This window comes from Balaenoptera borealis (genome assembly GCF_965194805.1).
Source record: "Balaenoptera borealis genome assembly, chromosome: 5".
Taxonomy (NCBI): domain Eukaryota; kingdom Metazoa; phylum Chordata; class Mammalia; order Artiodactyla; family Balaenopteridae; genus Balaenoptera; species Balaenoptera borealis.
Genome location: NC_138862.1, coordinates 35,394,946 through 35,419,339, shown reverse-complemented (window position 1 = coordinate 35,419,339; position 24,394 = coordinate 35,394,946). Strand labels below are relative to the sequence as shown.

At 35.1% G+C, this 24,394-nt stretch overlaps 1 long non-coding RNA gene across 5 annotated transcripts in view; it reads right to left on the bottom strand.

Moving 5' to 3' along the window:
• Nucleotides 1–24,394, bottom strand: part of LOC309628913 — a 242,844-nt gene that overhangs the window by 120,404 nt on the left and 98,046 nt on the right. For 2 of the 5 annotated variants that reach the window (XR_014244775.1, XR_014244776.1), the window contains one exon: nucleotides 732–1,470. The exons of the other annotated variants lie outside the window; for them this stretch is intronic. This is a non-coding gene — a long non-coding RNA (uncharacterized lncRNA). Of the gene's footprint in view, nucleotides 1–731; nucleotides 1,471–24,394 lie in introns of those variants that run through there. 5 annotated transcript variants of the gene reach the window in all.

The following is a 24,394-nucleotide window of genomic DNA, read 5'->3' as shown; positions in this document are numbered from 1 at the left end:
GTCCATGAACAAAACTAATCTAGATCTGGTTTGCACTAGACTTAACATCTAACTGCTGTGTTCTCACAGCTTTAAAATTCATAGACCTTTAGGAAGAAACCCACTCCTTCCAGAATAGAATGGCTAAAATTGTAACCCCAGTAGTGAGAGGAAAGACTCATAACTCAGATTATCTGTATCAATGAAAGAAAATAATCATTTTATTCCTATTCCATAAGCCATGTGTGATTTCAATTCAATAGCACTTAAGAATATTCTTCTGAGTGACTTCCCTGGAAGTCCAGTGGTTAAGACTTTGCCTTCCAACGCAGCAGGTGCAGATTAGATCCCTGGTCAGGGAGCCAAGATCCCTCATACCTTGCGACCAAAAAACCAAAACATAAAACAGAAGCAATATTGTAACAAATTCAATAAAGACTTTAAAAAAATGGTCCACATCAAAAAAAAAAAACTTAAAAAAAAAAAAGAATATTCTTCTGAGAGCTAGTTACTAGATACACCCTTGCTTTAACACTTTTAAAGAAGTCCTGGTGATGACAGATAGAGATTTGGAAGTATAGCTATATTGTCACCATTTCATTCTGCTTGCTCTCCCACTGCAATTTTTTTCCTCTGCGCCTAAGCAGGTATGTGTGTGTGTGTGTGTGTGTGTGTGTGTAGAATAATTAAAAGTTTTCAAAATATACAAATTATATAGTTTTTTTTAATACTTTCTGTTCTATTTATTGGTCTGAATCTTATTTCATAGTTATCTTGTATTTTTTCATATTTGTTAAATATGTGATCATTATTTTCTATTATTTCTCTATATAATTTCTTTAAACATTTATAATTAGCAATATGGAAGAATAATAATGATTGAGAATTTATGATTTCAAAGATAAATGTTACCTGGCCATTTACTTTTTAAAATGTACAGTAACTTATAAATAGATGAATTTACATATAATGTGATAAACTCACTTCAATTTTCATAACTTTAGATATCTCACTCGGATTGTATACTTGTTGCGAAGTAAGATGTTTCTATTTTGAATGTTTATTTTTTGTGACCTTTTTGTAGCTGCAAAATTGTCATCTGAGTCTATTGCAACCAGCTGTAGTAAACAGAAACAATACAATAACATTAAATGCAGATGCTCACATTTTACAAAATGAGTGAATGCAATTGATGATGGAACAGTGAACATGATTAACTTAGTACAGAGACTAAACTACAAAGAATAATGATGTTATCCTTCTGTGTCACTCAAAAGTACACAATATATTGACTTGATCATGCCATTACTAGCCATGTAAGTATTACAGTGTTTCTCCTACAAAATACACACAATATGATGCAATCAGCTCTTATATTCTCAGAAACAATAGCTATAGAGTCCCTATATTATGTTCTGTGTTGACAAAGAGCTATTCTTGTCTGTATCTTGAAATTTAAAATGTTTCCCTTCTTCCACAGACATTTTTAAACTGAAAAAAAAGTAGATGAAGAATACAATAGCAAATATCAAAATAATTTACTTTTAGCACTAAAAACTAGCCAATAGATTTTCCTTTACTTTTGCACTGTCATTTAAATTCATTAATTACATTTCTTATGTCACAAATAGAACTAGTAATTTGGAAGCACTATAAATATCATCAACAACAAAGCAAAAAAAAAAAAGAAACTTAAAGTTTCTTATTAAGAAACTTAAGGCTGCTCTTTAAGAATTGATACTAGTGTGCTTACAAGAATCATAACTATAAGCACATCTTAAATTATTTAATTTTTTTAGCAAGAAGATAGACCTTTTTAAGAAAAAGTCTGAAGAAATGTTCCTAAAGCCCACCAAAAAGTAATGTGTGACTTCCCCCTGCTGGCTTACCAGAATAATAAAAATAAGAAAACCCCTATGAGAATTTCTTAAATTCTGAAACAGTCAAGTCCTATTAATTTAGAGAATCTAGGAGAATTGTCTTTTGGAAGTTATAAAACATCTACCAGTCACAGCAACATTCATTTATATACCAATGCACAGACCCAGCAGCATGTATACACATTCCCAGCCACCCACATCCACTTCCAGTTAGATCCCAAAACACATTAACCCCTTAATCCAAGACCATATACAACATGCACACAAGCACATAACACACACATGCATAACCACAAGCCAAAATCCCTCTTTTCCCTAGTGCTAGTTTGGGTCTTTGCTTTCCTCTCTCTAGAATTCTGCAGTCCTCTCTAGTCCTTGCCAGTATGGGCTGGTTTCCAGGTGCCATCCTTTGCCTGCTGTCTGTTGGACCTGGTAGCTGAGCATCTCCCTGGAACCTCATATGCAACCTGGCAATCATCACCACTGAGAAACTAGTTCAGTATTAAATTATATATTTTAAATTGTATAATTATTGTTGCATCTTATTAAAATTAAAAATAACCCAATTTGATGAACCAAAAATAATAGATGCATATTTTATATTACTCTGAATAAAATTTGCATGTTAATCAACTAATTGCTATGTGCCAAGAAATAACTTTTCCTATTGCCTCTTCTCCCTTTTCCTTGCAGTGGATATAAAATAAAAATGACCCAGATTAGAAATAAAAGATTTTGCATTACACTTAAGAATAAACAGCCCTGAATACACCACAGTTATTTGGGCCTAATTCTTTCTGAAGTCACTGCATATGAATTTATCCTTTCTAGAATTGTTTCAGTAAACTAATTCATTTATTTGGCAACTGAATCAAAGGGAGTATTATCAATAAATAAAATTCTCTAAGAAATTATCAAGTCTGTATATTGAGACCAATAAACTAATCAGACCAAGTATGTTCTGTTCTGTGCATGTTAAGTAAAGTGACTAAATAATTAACTAGCAGCTTAGTGACTGGCCTGACCATGATTAAGACTGCATTTTATATCAACCCGAAAGTAAAAATGTACTAGATGGTTACTGTTGCAGCTGAATTGTGTCCCCTAAAAGATAAGTTGAGGTTCTAAGTCCTGGTACCTATGGTTGTAACCATAGGTCACAGAAATAGATTTGGAAATATATTCGAAATGAATCAAGTTAAGATACTGTCATACTGAATTACAGTGGGCCCTAAGCCAAATTACTGGTGTCCTTATGAGAAGAGGAGAAGAGACATTGACACATACACAGAGGAGAATGCCATGTGAAGACAGAGGCAGAGATTGGAGTGAGGTGTCTATAAACTAAGGGATGCCGATGCCTGCTGGTAACTGCCAAATGCTAGGAGTAAAGAATGGAAAAGATTCACCCTCAGAACCTTTAGTAGGAATCAACTTTGCCAACATCTTGTTTTCTGACTCAGGCCTCCAGAACTAGAGAAAATACATTTCTGTTGTTTTAAGTCATTTTTTCTTACGGTATTTTGTCATAGCAGCCCTAGAAAACTAATAGTTACTTCATGTAACTATTTTTTAGGTTTTTGGAAAAACCTATCATAAGCCAGGTACTAAGTGGGTCTTTGAGCCCACAGCACATAACAAGACCTTGGTCCTTCCCTCCAGGACACTTCAGCAAGTGGATGACAGACGAGTGAACCAACCATTACAATTAGGCATAAAACTATCTTCAACAAGTGTTATGTGAACATGTCGGAGGAGCTTTATCGTAGTCTTGGGGAGTCAGAGTAATATTCCCAGAGAATATGACATCTCAGCTAAGATCTAAAGAACAAATAAAGTGAGCCAAGAAATATTAGGGGCAAGGTAGAGATGGAGGTGTGCAGAAATGATGAAGTCATTCCAGGCAGAGGCAGTGGCATATAGAAAGACTCAACAGCAAGAAAACAAGCCATATGAAGAGTGAGTTAAATTTCCATAACTCCAAGTCCACTCAGTCAATGCAAAAAATCATATGTATTATTTGTAGCAAACTTTATGAGGGACTAAGCAAAAGTTCCTTTTCATTACATGTTCTGAGTTTATAAGATAGTCGCCAGTAACGAGATGTGATCTCTCTTGTAGAATTCCTCAGAATAACATATTCATCAAATGACTGACCCTTTTAACTTTAAGGCATTTTCTGAAATTAAAACTCTAAGTCCACTGTTACTTAAACAAATACTCCTTCACTCCTTCTTTGTTATTTCCAAAGTTTTTTTGAAAAGTGCTTTTAAATTATTTCCACCTTTAAAATGTCCCAAACATCAGAGGCACTTGGTCTATATTATAAACAAATTGTCTAAAAATACTCAAACATGTATAATCAGTAAAGAAAGCATTTTTCTTTATAGTCCAAAGTGCAAGAGAGTGTCTGAAATCAGTGTAGCTCATAGAAGAATTCAGATGAAAAACACTCTGAATCTTAGAGGTTATATAAGCAGATTATTCAGGATATACTAGTTACTACGGTAACCTCACTTTTTAATTAGTAGAGTAAATAGTTTCACAAATCTTGAGTAATCTATTGACAAGTTAAGGTTAACCATAGTAGAAGTAAGTTATAAGTATTTCGTTTTAACAAATATAAAAGAGAAAATTAGTGATCAGTATTTTTCAGAAGAAAGGTACAAGCACTTACATGAAGGTTACCTGCCTCAGAGTACTGATTTTGAATCCATGATATTATAAATTTCACAGTAATGTATTATTGAAAACTGCTTACATGCATAAATTGAGATTCTTCCCCTTTTTGGTCATCCAGATGCATACCTGTCCATGTTATCTTTCCATTTCAAAAATAAGTAAACAAAAGAATTTTAATGGGATTGATACAGAATCCCAATTCAAAAATTTCTATACAACAGTATATCTTTTGATCCAATGATTGTTACTTTTTCAACATAAATATCATGACCATATTCTAGACTCTATAGTTAAAATTACACATCCCACCAGAACACTTGCTAAAGTCATATTTAAACATAAACCACTCAGAGAGAGCAGTCATTTGATCCTACATACATGGGAACTGTTAAACCAAAGACTGAACTTTTACATCAACAGTTAAATTGTTTTTGGTTTTTTCTCTCAAGTACTGTGACATGTTTTTTAGGACCTTCTTCATGTGTATGTGTAAGTGTGAATTTGAAATGTCTCCTGCACTCATATATCCAAGAAAATCTTCTCAAATCAAAAGTTCCCTCTTGTCTAATTGTTTTTCTTTCTACCTATCCACCTTCAAGTAAGTTTTAGTTCTCATTCTTTCTCAAAAGTTTTCAAACATCTCCAGGACTTTATTTAATCTACTTGCAGTATCTTCTGGAACAAGGGAAAAAGCCCATGTTTAATTCCCTTCTACAATAGCTCACCTTCCTCAAACTTATGACAATTTCAGTGGTAATGCTAAATCCAATAGGGCCATTTACTGGTATCATTGTTTTACAATTACTATATATAAAACACATAATTATTCTAAGTAAGTTAGGGTAGATAATCTGCAGTAACCTTTTAAGGATATCTTACACACACACACACATACACACACACACCAGGTTTTTTGTCACTCAACTAGAAAATAAAAAATTCCAGGAATAAACAGGTGGATCTAATTTAAGATCTCAGGAATCCTTTCATTCTCTCAGCACATGCCTTCTTTCTGCTGGTCACAAGCACTTGCTTTTAGACTCTGGATCTCTAAGGCAGAATAAATAGGAAGGAAATGAAGTTTGGCTCAAAAAGGATGTGTACTTAAGTCCAAGGTCCAAATCTAACCCATTTATCATCAGTACTTTGCATGAACAAATCTATTATCTAAACATTCAAAGAATATTTAAACAGATGAAACTAAAAGCAAGTCAGCAATACATTTATGCAACCAAATGAAAAAGTAGAAAATGTTAGTAATCATTATATAACCACTACATATCCAATAGCATGCATAAGAGGTATTTCCAATTCTGTTCAGAAAGACAACTATTTAAGGGTTCAGGAGGCCAGATATTTTTGTCCATTTTTCAATATTAGCTGCTGAGAATCTTCTAAGACATAATACAATCATGCAACTCTTCAGTATCTACTTTATACTCTCATAACTGTCTTCCTAAATAAGATGGGCTTATTTAGGTTTTCACTTACAGGCTCAGTTTCTGACTCATTACTCTTTCTGAAATACTTATCTCTTAGTATAAGTTACTATTTATTGAACATTTGGTCTGGGCCAGGTGGTTTATATAAAGTTTCCCATTACTTGTCAGAGCAGTAAATAGCATTATCATTTTTTATATCTGGGGAAATTGAGACCTAGAGACATTAAGGTACTTGATTTAGGGTGCATAGCTGTTAAATGTTGAAAGTCAGTTACAACTTCGGTCTTCTTGAGCTCAAATCCAAGGCCTGCAGTACCTATGCCAAGGGTTCTCAAATTTTAGTGTGCTTTAGAAGGCTTGTTAAAATGTAAATTGATGAGCCCCACCCCTAGAGTTTCTAATTCAAGGTTTTTGCATTTCTAACAAGTTCTCAGATGAAACTGATGCTGTTGATCCTGGACCATACCTTAAAAACATTTCAGTACACTAAATTACCCTGAACTACTCCCCTCTACACACAATAGACTGCAGGGCCATTATTGTATAGCAGTTGTTCTCAATCCCAGCTAAACCTTTGAATCACCTGGGGAAGATTACCAAAAGAAGAAAATATGCCCTTACCTGGACCCCATATCAGACATATTACATCAGGATATCTGGGGGTGCTGTCTAGATATGTTATTTTTATTAAGGAGATTCTAATGGACATCTAGGGTTGAGAACCACCTTGAAATAGTGAAAGGAGTATGAACTTTGTAATTTAACCACTCTGGGTTCAAATTTCAATCCTGTGCACTTCCAAACCTTGTGACCATTAACACTTAGTTTTCTCTTCTGTTAACTGTTAATAGCATTGTAAATATTAAATGAAATATTAAATCAAAATGCATATATGGTGTCTGGTATAAAAGAAATGCTTGTTAAGTATTTTGACACTACTAAGTTAACTGCAAGAGCAACAGGTCATATTTGCCTGGTTTATGCCCTACCCCAACCCCCCACTTTCATCTGGTTAGACTTGGAATAAAGCATTGTTTCCTGACCCAGGGCTAGTGGCCTTGACTGGATATCAGGACTTCTATATTTTGTCTCCCGAATCTCTTCTTTACCAGTATGTCCTAAATTCTAGAGTACAAATGATGACCCTCATATCCACAGAGTTTTTGCACATCCACCCCACTCTGGTCATTACATCCTCTGAAGGGTCCCAGACTCCAGAAAAGGATAGGACTAAGCCTTCTCTCCTTTGTTCTTACCTGTTTCCCTTCTTGGTTCTTTAGAACAGCACTCTAAAGCTCAACACATAGTACTGTGCTTTGCTCTTGCCAATCTCCATTCGCAAGAAACATCCATACCCCTTGTGGTCCTATGGGTCACTGGTAATGTTAAAACATTACAGTACGCTAAATTCTATCCTCCCTCCCAACATAGAGTCCCTCTCTTGATTCACCTCTGCAGTGTTCTCTCTGCCTCCCCACATCAACTGCCAGTATCAACAACTCTGGGAATTAAAACTTGGAATATTGTACTCCCTGGAAGCTGTGTCCAGAGAGTCAGTGTCAGCCTCCTGGATCTCCTTAAGCTTGTTATGCTAGGCTTTGCCTCATTTTAAGGAGAAAGAGTTGTCTAAATCCTGACTCGCATTTTCTCCATCACTCCTGGGTTTCTGGCATCTCAATTAATGATATTAATTGTCCTTTTTCTCATTAAATGGTGGACTTGACAATTCTATAGGCTAGAACTACATAGTATATTGACAGACAAAACAAAGTTTTTCAGTAATTTAAATAAATAAAATGCTCCAAACCCTAAATAAACTCAGTCATTTAATCATCATTCATCAAATGCCTGCTATGTGTCAAACATTCTTCTAGTCTATGTGCTGAAGAGACAACAATGAAGAAAACAGCCAAAAAGAAAATTCTTCCTCCCATGGAGCTTATACTTTAGCAGAGGAATACAGATAATAAGAATGAAACATGTAAAATTTATAGCATGTGATAAGTACTATACTGAGAATAATAAAGTAGAGATAGGGAGAGCAAGAAAGAAGAAGGAGTGATTGCTATCTTTTTCTGCAGGACTTTCAAGGAAGTCCTCACTGATAAAGTGACATTTGAGTAAAGATCAGAGGGAACTAAGGAAGAAGCCATGAGGCTCTTTGGGGCTGGAGAGCATCCCAGGCAGAAGCAAAGATCATGTTTGGCAGTGAGACCAGTCTTTATTGAACAAGAGAAGGTGTAGTAAAAAAAAGAGTGCAATAAAGTCAGAGAGAGGGTTCAGTTTCAGATCACAGAGCCTTTTAGGAGCAATTTTAAGCATGTTGACTTCTAGTATGACACAGGAAACATGGGAGAGCTCAGTCAGAAAAATGACATGATCTGGACATCATTAACAGAATCATGCTTGCCACTGTACAAAGAATAGATTACAGGAAGCCAAGTGGGGAAGCTGGGAAATCATTTAGCAAGTCTTTTCAATAATCCAAATGAGAAGTCACACTGGTTTAGACAGTAGTAATGAAAGTGATAAAAAGTGGTCAACTTCTGAATATATGTTGAAGATAGAGACAACAGAATTTTCTATTAAATTAAACATGTGGTCTAGAGGTCAAGGAGTAAAGGATGACTCCAAGATTTGGGGCCTGAGCACCACCTGGAAGGATGGAGCTGCCATTTATTAAAATGGGAAACACTTGCGGAGAAACAGCTTTAAGGGAGAAGAATCAGGATTTGAAGTTGGATAGATTAAACTGAGATGCCAATTAAGTTACAAAGTAAAAGTTACTGGCTAAATGAGATGGTGTTCAAGGTGGAGGTCCCAAGGTATAGATATAAATGTGGATGTCTCATTGTAGGATGCTAGATGAGATCATCTAGGGAGTGGTGATGGAAAGAGGATCCTAGAACTGAGCCCTGAGTCACTCTGGTAGTTGAGGAAGGAAGAAAAACAAAGGTATGTGTTGTCCCAGAAGCCAAGTAAAGAAATGTTCAGGAGGAGGAAATAGCGGATGGTAATAAATGCTACCGATAGGTAAAGTATTGGTCACTGGACTTGGTATCACAGAGGTCACTGGAGAACCTGATAAGTAGTTTTGTCAGAGGTGGAGGCAAAAGACCAAGTTGGAGTGGGTTTACACATTTTATTTTTATTTAACATTTTTTTTTATGTGGACCATTGTTTTTTTAAAGTCTTTGTTGAATTTGTTACAATATTGCTTCTGCTTTATGTTTTGGTTTTTTGGCCATGAGGCATGTGGGATCTTAGCTCCCCGACCAGGGATTGAACCTGCACCCTCTGCATTGGAAGGCGAAGTCTTAACCACTGGATCACCAGGGAAGTCCCAATACATTTTAAATAAGGTGAATAAACACTCCCAATTTTTTTTTAAATTGAACATTTTCTAAGTAGGTCAGACATCGTTAGGCACTGATATTACAAAGATGAACAAGATCCCTCAAAGAGTTCATAATCTAGAGAAAAGCATTTATAAGTAAACAGTTTTAAACCTCTTCATTAAATGAAAATAGAGGGATAGACACAGTGCTATAGGAGCGATGACAAGAGAACACCCAGTTCTTTGCTTTCTATTTCTTATTTTAATGAAAGGATTTTCTTAAAAATGTGCTTTTTCTGTAGGTGACATAGGATGGCACAGAGTATTCAAATTCAGAACGGCTTCCTATTCTAACACAAATAGTACATCCTCTTCTTATCAACAAATTAAGGTTACACAGTTTAGAAAATGTTTGCATATTACATCTCACCAGCATTGAACTCAAAATAAAACATAATCTTCTTGGTTACATCTAGTGCCAAACCTAAACCCACCGACAGAAAACAGATCTGACTCTGGGCAGGCTTTGTCAACCAACCCCCTCTTTGTCTTGATTGTTTGTTTTCCTGTCAGCAAGCGGAACTTCCCCTTTCAGCCCTTTAAGAGGTTTCAAAACTTAAGTGGAACCAGTGGCAGGGATTTTCTTGCAACTAAGTATCGCCACCAGCAAGGGCATCCCTCAAAATGGATCAGACCCTCCCTCTGTAGGAATTCCTCAGTCTTCAATTCTCTAGCTGTCTTTCTTGATAGGGGGCCAAGGGGAGGTTAATTGGTAATTTCTCTTTGAATATCAAGCCTATTTAACTAATTACTTGGCTTTTTGATGTTATTTTTAGAAGACTGGTTTTGAGAAAAATTTTCTTAGAGGTTCTTTTCTTTCCATCTACTTTCAGATGTATTTTTAAACTTAAAGGCAAATAAAATAAATCTGATTTGATTCCAAATATTATAATTAAGTGGATGAGCCCATTATACGTGTGTAAAAATTAGACCCTCATTTTATAGAGGGAAATGAAATAACTCTCCATAAATTTTATTAATAGGTTTGTGACTGAGAAATAGGAAACAGATTATAAAATGTCAGATGTAAAAATTCTGAACCCTGTATTTAACAGAAGTTGAAGTGAACTAAATGTCACTTTCTCACAGTCATCTTCCCTGATCACACCTTCAACATTATGTCACCTCCTGTTATTCCATAGTAAGCACACTGATTCTTTCCCACATAACCTATATCATAACATAGAATTACTGTGGGCTTACTAAACTTGTTTACTATTTATCTCCCCCTTTAGAATGTAAGCTCCATGAAATCAGGAACGGTATCTTTCTTATTCTTGTAGCTCAAACACTTTCCCCAACATACTTGGAGGATGTTAAGAATTTAATAAATATTTGTTGAGCAAATGAAAGAATAAATGAATCAACCAATCAACCAACCAAGTGGACAAGTCTCAGGTTAGAATTATACAACTTCCTAAAACAGTGGCTTTCAATTTTTCTGACATGACATACAGTAAGATATACATTTTACATTGTCATAATTTGTTATTTTGTTTTAATTATTTTTATAAGCTGTATTTAACTGGGATTTGGGAGGAACTTTTTTTAGCCCATTCTCAGTTTTTCTCTCAATATAAGAATTGGATTTGTTATAATTTGTTAAAATTTGCTACAAATGTTACCTTTGTTATATAATGATTTAAACAATCTATCTTTTTTTACTTTTTACTTTTAGTTCATGTTTATTATTTATTTTACATTGTTGTTACTTATTTTTGCTGTTTTGATCAAGTTGCTATGTATTATTCCTTTTCCTCTTGGGAGTGTGGAAGTCCTAGTATACTTTTCCTTCCAATAATGGCTGTCTTCACTCTTCCTGCTCTCACAACCAGACTTCATTCTTCACTGATATTTAAAAATAGAAAAACTATTTTTCTCACCAAGATGCACTGTGTTCTCTTCCAAGACTCCCCATTTCCATCCCCTACTTCCACAGTACTCCCCATATGAAAGTTTTAAAATACTACGCTTCTCCCATTTTCTCCTTCACCCACAGATGAGATACTTGAAGTAATTTCCTAGCCTTCCACTACCCTACCCACAACTCTTAGGTTTTGTTGAGATATTCTAAAACTAAAAGTACCAAACATTATCAGAATTCCCTGTGTTATATGTCCCTCCTATCTTAATTATACTTAACTGGCAGTTCATCACACATAGACTGAGTCTAGGTTCATCTATTTAAACAGCAATTACCCCACAGCATTTTCTTCCAGTTCTATTCAATTTTATTTAATTTAAATGCTGGTCACAACATCCTAAATTGATCACATGACTCACAAAATGCTATGGCCTTTTGCTTCAGTTTCAGGCCCTACAGAACCCTGCTTCACTCTAGAGAGGAGCATGCCCTTGGGACTACACATCCACTCACATAAGGAAATCTGACAAAAACACTGGGATCAGCATCATACTTCAGTTCTTCTAGGGTGGTTGGGAACACCTACCAAGATCTCTCTTTATCTTAGCCCCATTACTGTAATGCCAGATTTCTGCCAGAAGGTAATTCTGTATGCTCATTTCTGATATAGACCTCTGTAGACCTCAAAACCCAGCTTCCATCCTTCATTTGGGCTCCATTTGGGCTTCATTTGGGCTTCATTTGGGCTCAAGGTATAACTTGCATTTTAGGCTCAGCACCACACACCAACTTTCCCATCCTCTAGCCATTCTATTTTACAGCACAGCTTCCAGCCCTCACCTCCAGATTTACCCTATTCCATGTTCATCTATGATCTGCCACTGATTCTCCCTAAATAAGAGAATCATAAAAGATAACGTTTTAAAGAAGACTTAAAACACAAAAACTTCTAGCTTGATAAATTCTCCTATCTAGTTTGAATAAAATTGGAAAAGGTAGTAAATTTAGAGACCGTATTGAAATTAATCTTTAAATTCTGCCTATTTTCAGTGGTTAAGAGGATATATACCATATCTAAACTGATTTTAAGAATCATTCAATAAGACATCATCTTCAACTATGTGGAAATAACCCAGCTACCTTTTAATTTTTCAGCAAAAAGTATGCAGATTAGTGGAGCCTCATATGCATAGTCATCTCTGGATCTTCAGCCATTTCTGTTCTCTTAAAATAAAAAATGCAGTGGCTCTGAAAAAATACAGACCATTGGGATCTTAGATAATGGTTCTCAACTTTGGCTGTGTAATAAAATCACCCCAGACTAATTAAATACTAATGTTTGGGAGTGTAACCCCATTTAAGTAGTTTAGAAAGCTCCCCTGGTGGTATGCGGCCAAGCATCAGAAGCACTATTCTATGCAGCGAAATCAAAGATACTCAAAAAATGAAGGATGGTCAGCCTTGAGGGAGAGGGCAGGAGGAAAATAAAACAAAATAAAAATCACCCTGAGATAGAAAGCAGGTGATCATTCAAAGTAGCCTCCAGGCCTAGCTCCTAAGTTTTATTTAAATTCCTAGACACAAGAAACTACCTATAAGAGGAATTCTTTGAGGACCTTTGCCCTATATCATTTAGCAGTTACAGTGGAGGGGGAGTCGGGGAGTTGATCGAAAAACTATAATCATTAGAAGAGAGTCTTCTAGTGCTTCTTCAACAGTGGCATGGGTTGCCTGATAGCCCCAATGAAGAGAATCAGAACAAAGGCAGTTAAATAGACTTTCTCCATAGTCAGGGTCAGAAACATCTGGAAGGTCCCTTCCTTTCACAGGCCCCTGTGGCTGCTGGGAGTTGTTGGGATTGCAAAGAGCCAGGTGAGAAGGAGAAGTCAAGCTGCAATCATGAAGCATTTCTATGTAAGTGCATCTAGTAAATAGCCTAAAAAGATCTGAGAAGAAAGGACCTGATTTGTTTTAATTTGTTCTCTCATCGTAAATAAAATTTCATTTTCATACATAATTTTGTATTTGTAATTTTGCACTCTCTCCCTCAAAGAGGGCCCTTCAAATTGATTAAGCTGCGGGCCCCACAAAACCTGGATCCAGCCTTGCCCATAGTTCACGTTGCCTGCTAAATAAAAATTATACATGAAAGCACAAATTTTAATCCAAGTTTCTTTCTTCTCACATACGGTTTATGAAAAGAAAATGTAGATATGTGCAGTCAATGAAAGAATTAATAACATTGAAAATTTCTTATAGGACTCTAGGGGTAAGAGCAGCTTTCTTTATCCTCCAGTCAACTCTTACATTCAGCAAAATAGTTGGTGTTTTGTTAAAATTGAGGTTTCCAAACGGTACCTGGGATTTCATAAGAATTTTTTTCTCCATGACTGTTTATGCTGCAGAAAAGCCATTAAACATTTTGGATTACTTACTAGGAATTTCAAACTTTGCAGCATTAGTTTTCAGACACCTGCTAATACCTAAACAGTGCATCCCAATTACAAGGCACCATCACACATTATCTGATATAATTCTCATATGAGCCCATGAGGCAAGAATCTCAAGCATTTTTGTCAGGCCCTATAGCCTCCTGCAGGCTGTTGAAGAAAGTGGATCTTGAAACAGGTGAAATGTATTGTCCACAGTTGCTCATAAGGATGCAACATAAATTGATACCTGGGAACTCTGACTCTAAAGCCAGCATTCCTCCCACACAACCTCTCATCTTCTCCCATTTTCCTGTTACCCTCCACTGCCTTCTCCACACTCTTCTCTCTTCTAAGGATTATAGTTCTTTAAATCAGCTCCCCCTCCAGTGTAACTGCTAAGTAATATAAAGCAAAGGTCCTCAAAGAGTTCCTCTGCTAGGTAGTTTCTTGTGTCTAGGAATTTTACTCTATGCAACCCTCTGCCAAAAATCATTCAATTCTTTACTCTTTAAGAAGATGCCAAACTATATATGTTATATGCTTTAAATAGTTTTCCAGAAACCACAAAATGCCCATAGAAATCTGAATGAGTATTTTTCCATGAACTTGGGACTTAAATTTGGCTCTTCTTATCAATTTAAATGTTTTCAGTTAAGACTTGTGTACCTAAAATACCTTGCACACTCTCAGACTGCCTTGTTTGTTTTTTTTTTCAGACTGCCTTGTTTTTACTTTATAATACTAATATTAATAATACTAACATATAATACATTTTATCTCAGGGAGGAAAATGATGTATCTCTTGACCAGCCATGATAAAATTCTGTTTTTGTTTTTGTTTTTGTTTTTTTTAGTAGATCTCTGTTGGAGTATAATTGCAAAGAAAGAAGGAAACAATTAACATGTAACAAACTTTGTAGGGCGATATCAATGTCAACATCACACTAAAAAAGCAGTATTTTCTGTTTTTCAATTTTCAAAATATGCAATCTTTAACTATTTCATTTTTTTACTGTGATTGCTTAGAATAAAACTGACATTTCCTTTAAAGTTTATATTCATTTTACCATTCTGAAAAGCCTCTTGAACTTTAAAGATGACCTCAGATTTCTGCAATATATGTTCGGTTTCTAATGTAAAAGTGCAATTAAAAATTTGAACCATTTAATAATAACTAGATATGATATACAGAATGTGTGTATTTTTAGCTTAAAAATATCAAATATATCTACCTAGAGAGAAATGCTAAGAAATGTAATTGTGCTGAAACAGAAAATATTTATCACAAGAGTGTTAAATGTTTTAAAAAAATCACCAGTCTGGTAAATTTTCTAAGTAATAAAATCCGGAGTATTTTGCCTACATTGTATTGGTTTTTTTAATGAGAATGATTATTAATGTTATCTTTTGGAAATGTCCTATTTGAGAAAGGTAGAAAGAATGTAGTAAGGCATACAAGAATCAGAACATGATGAATACTGTGCCTACAAATCATAGCTGACAAAAAAGTTTAACTATCATTGCAGGAGAGAACAACAATTCAAAAATTTAAAAATTGTTCTTCTGCATGTGCTTTAATTCTGAAAGTGAATTGCTTATTTTAAAGGTTATGCCTTGATTATTGGCCATTATGGTGAGCAATAAATGAAACTGTACCTGGGTTTCTAAATATATTAGAGTCTCACAGGAGGAGCCAAAGATCAGCCATCACTTTAATACACTATGCTCATGATTAAGGCGTAAGGCTTTGTTTAAACAAAATTAGATCGTGGAATTCAATTATAAACAGAAGGATAAGTCATTCACTTACTAATTGGTCCTCCCTCTTTCTGGCACAGGACCACTGGCCTTTAGGCATACCTTACACATCTATTAAACAAGATCTGAATTATTGTCATTAGGATCTAGAGAGATTGTCTAGCCCCAGCCCTAGCTGTCTTATATGATAGAACTAAAAACAGGATTTAATACTCGAACATGTAAAGATTAAAAACAAAACACAATGATCCCATGTCTATAATAAATACAGTAGTATCAACATGAAGTATAGAGAACAAAGAAGTGTTAACATAATTGGCCATGAAGCTAAACACATGAATCTGAGGTCTTTAGTGTAATCCAAAGAAGGCAACATTGGAAGTAAATCAACCAAAATTCACAACTTCAGAATAACAGTGAAATTTTAAATTAACTATGCTTTTCAAAATGTCATGAGCTTAAAAAAGACTAAACTTGTACTCAAAGGTTCAAAGTAGCTTTATTCAAAATAGTCAAATATTGGAAAAACCCAAAGGTCCAGCTACTTGTGAAAGGATAAATTATTGTATGTATTTATGATGGAGTACTACTCAGCAATAAAAAGAAACAAACTACTGATGTACACAACCACACAGATAAATAATTAAGGCATTATGCTAAGTGAAAGAAAGACACAAAAGCTACATACTGCATAATGCCACTTATATGAAATTCTAGAAAAGGAAAAACTATAGAGAAAAGCAGATCAGTGGTTGTCACAGGCGAGAGATTAGAGAGATGACTGAGTGCTAAGGAACATGAGTTACATTTCTGAGATAGGAAAGATATTCCATATATGATACATGGCCACATGTATTTTTCAATATGTGTATGTATTTTTCAAAACTCATCAACTGGGACACTTAAAATTGGTAAATATTACTGTGTGGAAATTATGCCTCAATAAAGTATACTTTTTTAAGAATTAAAAAAAAAAAAGACTAGCAACTGTTGTGACTGATGAAAAAGGAAGAATGATAATACTTCATATTTACCTTTACTGTTCATTATCACTGGAGTTACAGAAATATTCTAATAAAGTAAAGATCACATATTTAAATATAGGCTAATTGTTTTCATCTATTAAAAACAAACAAACACAAACAATTATAAATTGTTTCCAGAAATTATGCCCAAGACTTGTTAGGTTTTTATGAGTGTTGAACCACACCAAAAATATTCTCAAACTATATGGTAATTAAGGGTACAGATTCTGAGGTGTACCTGGCTGGGTTGCCTGATCTAACACTTTCTGGCTGTGTGTCCTTGATCAGAGTCAGTCATCTTTCTGCATCACAGATTCTTAATCTCTAAAACAGGGATGATAATAGTGTTGACTTCATAGAGCTGTAGTTGGATTAATATAACTGTTCCTGACATGTACATTTGTAATAAATGACATCTAGTATTACTACTACTAGCAGCAATGTTGCTACCACTACTCTTCCCACTGTTGCAACTACTAAACTGTGAGTAGTCCTGAGAGTAGACCCATGACATTTCCTATTTAGCCCACTAATTAGAACATTTCTTTATAAAGTGCAAATATCAATAATTTCTTTCAGACCTTCTTTCAGACCATTTCTAAAATAGATATCCAATAGATAATTTGCAATCTCTTCTCTTACTAAGGGATTGGCTATTTAGAGAGTTAAAAATAACAGACAAATCAACTGCCATGGCGGTGGATATTACCATTCATGTAAATGTCATTTTGAGTTTTGTCTTTTTTTCCTACTATTTAAGATTTTTAAAGTCTAGGTAAAGAAATCTATCATGTTTTTGCAAGTGTTCAATTAAAGGTACAGCTCTTACCTTGGCGCCAATGGCACTCAACCTATCAGACTCCTGAGGTCAGGGGATTGGGAAGACGGAAAAAGATAAGAGTGTCTGTGTCATAACCACGCCCTCCCATTGGTCCCTGAATTCTCTTGTAGATTAATAGGCCTATTGAAACATTTCGTCTAGTTCAAATACAAACCTTATCATCAAAAATAAACTTCAAAATCTTTATCTTGGAAATTCAAGCCCCAACTTGTCTTTCCAGCTTCAGTTCCAGTTACATTTTTTTCAGTTACTATTCTCCATTTCCAAAACAGCTTTTGTGCTGCTCTTCTTTCTAACTTCCATGCTTTTCTCCCCACCTTTTTCTCTCCACTTAAAATGGTCTCCTTTCTCTAGCTCGAACTATAAAAGTCCCATCCATTCTTTGAGGTCTAGATCAAATGCATATGTTGCAAAATGTCTGCACTGACCTACTCCTCCCCTTGCCACTGTACTGTGAAGTACTTCCCTGACAACTGAGTTCTCATCCCCTAATTTTCCAGTAGGTTTATTTTCTACCCTCTGGCATGCATGTGACTTACCATGTATATTGATTATTTATTAGATCCTGCTCAGCAAATCCAATAAATATAATATTATAAAAGTAACAGATCAGCATGATGTTGTAAGAAATAGCAGGACAAACAAAATTCCTGCAGATTAGTTTATGACAGAAAACCTGGAAAGTTGACATAGTCCTGAAATTAGAAAGTATAAGGATATTGCTATCTCTTCTAGATAAAATTAAACCATCAGGTACAGAGAATAAGGCATCCACTAAGTCCATAGTTGCATACCAGTTGCCAGATACTCTACTGATTTGCTCCAGTAAAGAAAACACAGAGGAGTAACTGAAATTAGAATTGCTAGTGGATGTCTTTACGATAATCCACTGTCATTCTCTAAAACCCATTTATTTCTGTGCAAGCCAGATTGGAAAGTTAATAGGAATGTATCTGTATCTTTGAAGTCCTTTGTGGAGGCACAAACACATGCAATCTTATTTGGAATGTGTTTATTTTTGCTTGCTACTTTGGTAGGGAAAGTTCTAGTGAATATATATATATATATATATATATATATATATATATATATATTTGCACTTAGTCTACGATAATAGCCTTCATGCCATTTTACTGGCAAGAAATACAGTTATTTTGACAGCATTTGGCAACTGGGGTTTAATATTGAGATTCGGCCTTTTTCACAGTCAGAACATGGAAATGATACCAGGTATGGTGTTTTTTATTCATTCTTGTTGCATGTGTCTCACTCTGTGATTTATTCAAGTATTAATATCCTAGACTATTCCCTTTTCCAGATAACTTTCAAAACCTATCCCTTAAACAAATCACAACGTAGCATGATTTCTCTTTCAATTAGACATGTAGTTGTACAGATACATTAGTCCTTACCTAGTGCATATATTTTTTTTGTTTGGTTTGGTATGGTTTGGTTTTACTTTCTTCAAAACATAGCATAGCAATCAAGCATATAAAATAATGACGATAATAATAAAACATTTTCAGCTGGTTACGATGAGACAGGCACTCTGCTAAGCACTTCATATACATTATTATCTTATTTATTCTTCAATATAATGCTACAACTAACAATAGTTGATAGTCATATAGTATTTCTATGTGCCAGGCACTGTTACATATATTAACTTATTTAATTCTGACAACAATTTGAAGTCCATGTACACTATTATTATCACTAGTCATATCACTATGAGGCCATAATGTATAATAAATATCTGACAGAAAGTTCAAGTAACTTGCCCAAAGTCACTCAACTCCTATCTGGTTGAGTTGAAATTTAAACTGATACCGACTGGATAGAGGGGCAATATTCAAAACCAGTACAGTATACTGAGTCTCAATCTAACATCCAGTATTTGTTTTAATGTATTCCTGTTCTTCTATTTACATGACCCTTAATTTTTTTCCATAATCATTTTTATACAATAGTTGAATTTAAAATATGCTGTATTCTAACTGATAATAAGTTCCTTTAGAACATGGCATATGATGGATTTTTTTGTATTCTCACAATTAACACAATGCCCTTATTATATTTAAAGTACTCAATAATTTTTTTTTTTTTTTAATTGATTCGCCAAATGTGCTCACAGTGGAAAAATACTGCAAGGCAGGGACTGGTGTTGGGATGGATGTTTTTGATTAAAAAAAAAAAAATTGCATCATAGGAGCAATCAGCTCTGAAAGTTACCAGGTGTTTAAGGTCAAGCAGTAAATCCCAAATTACCAACAGGAGACTCCCAAAGAGTATTAGAGTTTAATAGTTGAGACAATGTAATAGTGTCAATACTTGAACCAGAAAATAACAACCTCATTATTTTTGCCATTATAACCAACTTAAACTACTCAGGGATCTAACCAAGTGTTTGATCATTAATGATAATTTCTGAAAAAGAAAAATCTATCTTAAGTCTGCCTATCCCAAAGTCCCTATATAACAAGAAAGCAATAGTTGAATGAAGATAGATATGACAGAGAATTTGTGTAAAAGACTCAAAAGGCAAGATTTTTAATTAAATATACATGCTCCATAGAATGTTTAATCCAAACTTTCAAGTATGTAAAACTTTTTCCATAATCTTAGAGTTATAATAGTTATTTCTAATCAGATCCATTACAACTTAACCTTATCATATACACTTATTGCCAGAAATACTATCTGTAAACACTTGATTGCAATCATCACCTACTCTAAAGAACTAAATTAAAGAATGGCTATAGTACGTCAAGCATCTTTTATAAATATGACCTGCCAAGGCTAATATGAGGATGAAAAATAGAAGCACTTAAACATCAGCATTGCATTAATCCAAATGAGGTCTTGTGTAATAATAAGCATTAACTTTGAAACTGTACTGCTTTTTAAAAGTTCCAACTAAATAACATATCCTTAGCATTGACATTAGCAATTTATAAGAGATCCAGAGGAACTAGACAGACTTCTATTTTAAGATAGATTTAAAAGTATGTTAGAAGTGTGTTCTGAATGAACCTCCTACATACAGAATCTTTTTTTTTTTTTCGAATACCATCTCAAAACAGAAATAATGCTTTTAATCCTTTGAAGCACAGAAATTTAACTCACAGCCTTTCTAGACACTATTTGGTCACATAACCAATATTATCTTTTGATCAAAATGAAGGAAGCATTGTATTTTGGGCTCAGCCACTGGCTGCAGAATGAATTAAACAAAATCCTGAAGGTATAAGAGTTTTCTTTTCTCTGGTAGTGGATACAGTTAGCAAGGCATGTGGAGAACCTTGGGTGAAAGGAACGAATAGGTGTTATTATTCCTATTTCCTGTGTTAGTGCATTTACTAGTGTAGTAAAATGGAAGGACTTTGATTAGGAATCAGTAACCCTCTGTGCTACTTCTGGCTTTACACCTGAATTTGCCCTAATAACAATCTCTCTGAGCATCAGTTCCTTAATATACAAAATAAATGTATTAGTCCCTGATCTGGCTATTTTACAAGTATCACTATTAGGATTAAAAAAAAAATCAGTAGCATAGATTAAATTTTGCTTTATCATACAATTTTCTCCCTCACATTAAGATAGTAAAAATAATTTTGTGTTTTATTTTTTTTAAAGATTTTTTTTTGATGTGGACCATTTTAAAAGTCTTTATTGAATTTGTTACAATATTGCTTCTGTTTTATGTTTTGGTTTTTTGGCTGTGAGGCATGTGGGATCTTAGTTCCCTGACCAGGGATCAAACCCACACCCCCTGCATTGGAAAGCAAAGTCTTAACCACTGGACCACCAGGGAAGTCCCTATGTTTCATATGTATATACATATATACATACACACACATATATATTTTCGTGTATGTATGTACATGTATACATATACATTTATGTGTATACATACATACTTGTATGCAAATATGTAAGTGTGTTTTATGAAGACTTATAAACTGTCATATGCTGCATATTTGTTTCATTTACTCCACAAATATTCATTGGATGCCTTATATAAGCCCGATTCTGTATGAGGCTTTAGCTACACAGTGAATAAAGACACTGGCTTTACAAGGTACTAGTTTAGTTAAGTTAGAATGTTTAAACAAACAAATAATAAAGATCAAAATGTTTCAAGGCCTGTGACAGAATTATATATGGCCTAAAGGAAGGCAGAAGGGAAAGAACAAAATTCATCCTTTGATAGGTCCATGCTGGACACAATCCAAGACGTTTGTAAACTGTGGTTATAAGAAGTACCTTGTTGGGGCGGAGGAGAGGGGTTGAATCAAGATGGCAGCTGAGGTGGCAAAGCAGCAGCGGCGGCGGCGGTGGCGGCAACTGGAGTGAGCGCCCGGCTCACCGCGCTGACCAGGGCCTGGGCAGGGCCGTGCACGGGGCCAAGACCTGCCCCTCAGGCCCAGGGCCGCATCGGCCGCCGCACTTCGTCCGCTCCTGACCGCTTCCGTATCTGAAAAGAAGGTAGCTTGGACCAGAGCCTCCCATCAAGCCTCTTAGATAGCCTCAACCACCAGAGGGCAGACAGCAGAAGCAAGAAAAACTACAATCCTGCAGCCTGTGGAACAGAAACTGCATTCAGAGAAAGATAGACAGGATGAAAAGGCAGAGGGCTATATACCAGATGAAGGAACAAGAAAAAAACCCAGAAAAACAACTGAATGAAGTGGAGATAGGCAACCTTCCAGAAAAAGAATTCAGAATAATGATAGTGAAGATGATCCAGGACCTCGGAATAAGAATGGAGGCAAAGATTGAGAAGATGCAAGAAATGATGAACAAAGACCTAGAAGAACTAAAGAACAAACAAACAGAGATGACCAATACAATAACTGAAAAGAAAACTACACTAGAAGGAATCAATAGCAGAATAACTGAGGCAGAAGGACGGATAAGTGACCTGGAAGACAGAATGGTGGAATTCACTACTGCGGAACAGACTAAAGAAAAAAGAATGAAAAGAAATGAAGACAGACTAATAGACCTCTCGGACAACATTAAACACAACAACATTCGCATTATAGGGGTCCCAGAAGGAGAAGAGAGAGAGAAAGGACCAGAGAAAATATTTGAAGAGACTATAGTCGAAAACATCCTTAACATGGGAAAGGAAATAGCCACCCAAGTCCAGAAGGGCAGAGAGTCCCATACAGGATAAACCCAAGGAGAAACACGCCGAGACACATAGTAATCAAAGTGGCAAAACTTAAAGACAAAGAAAAATTATTGAAAGCAGCAAGGGAAAAATGACAAATAACATACAAGGGAACTCCCATAAGGTTAACAGCTGATTTCCCAGCAGAAACTCTACAAGCCAGAAGGGAGTGGCATGATATACTTAAAGTGATGAAAGGGAAGAACCTACAACCAAGATTACTCTACCCGGCAAGGATCTCATTTAGATTTGATGGAGAAATCAAAAGCTTTACAGACAAGCAGAAGCTAAGAGAATTCAGCACCACCAAACGAGCTCTACAACAAATGGTAAAGGAACTTCTCTAAGTGGGAAACAAAAGAGAAGAAAAGGACCTACAAAAACAAACGCAAAACAATTAAGAAAATGGTCATAGGAACATACATATTGATAATTACCTTAAACGTGAATGGATTAAATGCTCCAACCAAAAGACACAGGCTTGCTGAATGGATACAAAAACAAGACCCATATATATGCTGTCTACAAGAGACCCACTTCAGACCTAGGGACACATATAGATTGAAAGTGAGGGGATGGAAAAAGATATTCCATGCAAATGGAAATCAAAAGAAAGCTGGAGTAGCTATACTCATATCAGATAAAATAGACTTTAAAATAAAGAATGTTACAAGAGACAAGGAAGGACACTACATAATGATCAAGGGACCAATCCAAGAATATATAACAATTGTAAATATATATGCACCCAACATAGGAGCACCTCAATACATAAGGCAAATGCTAACAGCTGTAAAAGAGGAAATCGACAGTAACACAATAATAGTGGGGGACTTTAACACCTCATTTACACCTATGGACAGATCATCCAAAATGAAAATAAATAAGGAAACAGAAGCTTTAAATGACACAATAGACCAGATAGATTTAATTGATATTTATAGGACATTCCATCCAAAAACAGCAGATTACACTTTCTTCTCAAGTGCGCACGGAACATTCTCCAGGATAGATCACATCTTGGGTCACAAATTAAGCCTCAGTAAATTTAAGAAATTTGAAATCATATCAAGCATCTTTTCTGACCACAACGCTATGAGATTAGAAATCAATTACCGGGAAAAAAACGTAAAAAACACAAACACATGGAGGCTAAACAATACGTTACTAAATAACCAAGAGATCACTGAAAAACTCAAAGAGGAAATCAAAAAATACCTAGAGACAAATGACAATGAAAACACGATGACCCAAAACCTATGGGATGCAACAAAAGCAGTTCTAAGAGGGAAGTTTATAGCTATACAAGCCTACCTCAAGAAACAAGAAAAATCTCAAGTAAACAATCTAACCTTACACCTAAAGAAACTAGAGAAAGAAGAACAAACAAAACCCAAAATTAGCAGAAGGAAAGAAATCATAAAGATCAGAGCAGATATAAATGAAATAGAAACAAAGAAAACAATAGCAAAGATCAATAAAACTAAAAGCTGGTTCTTTGAGAAGATAAACAAAATTGATAAACCATTAGCCAGACTCATCAAGAAAAAGAGGGAGAGGACTCAAATCAATAAAATCAGAAATGAAAAAGGAGAAGTTACAACAGACACCGCAGAAATACAAAGCATCCTAAGAGACTACTACAAGCAACTCTATGCCAATAAAATGGACAACCTGGAAGAAATGGACAAATTCTTAGAAAGGTATAACCTTCCAAGACTGAACCAGGAAGAAGTAGAAAATATGAACAGACCAATCCCAAGTAATGAAATTGAAACTGTGATTAAAAATCTTCCAACAAACAAAAGTCCAGGACCAGATGGCTTCACAGGTGAATTCTATCAAACATTTAGAGAAGAGCTAACACACATCCTTCTCAAACTCTTCCAAAAAATTGCAGAGGGAGGAACACTCC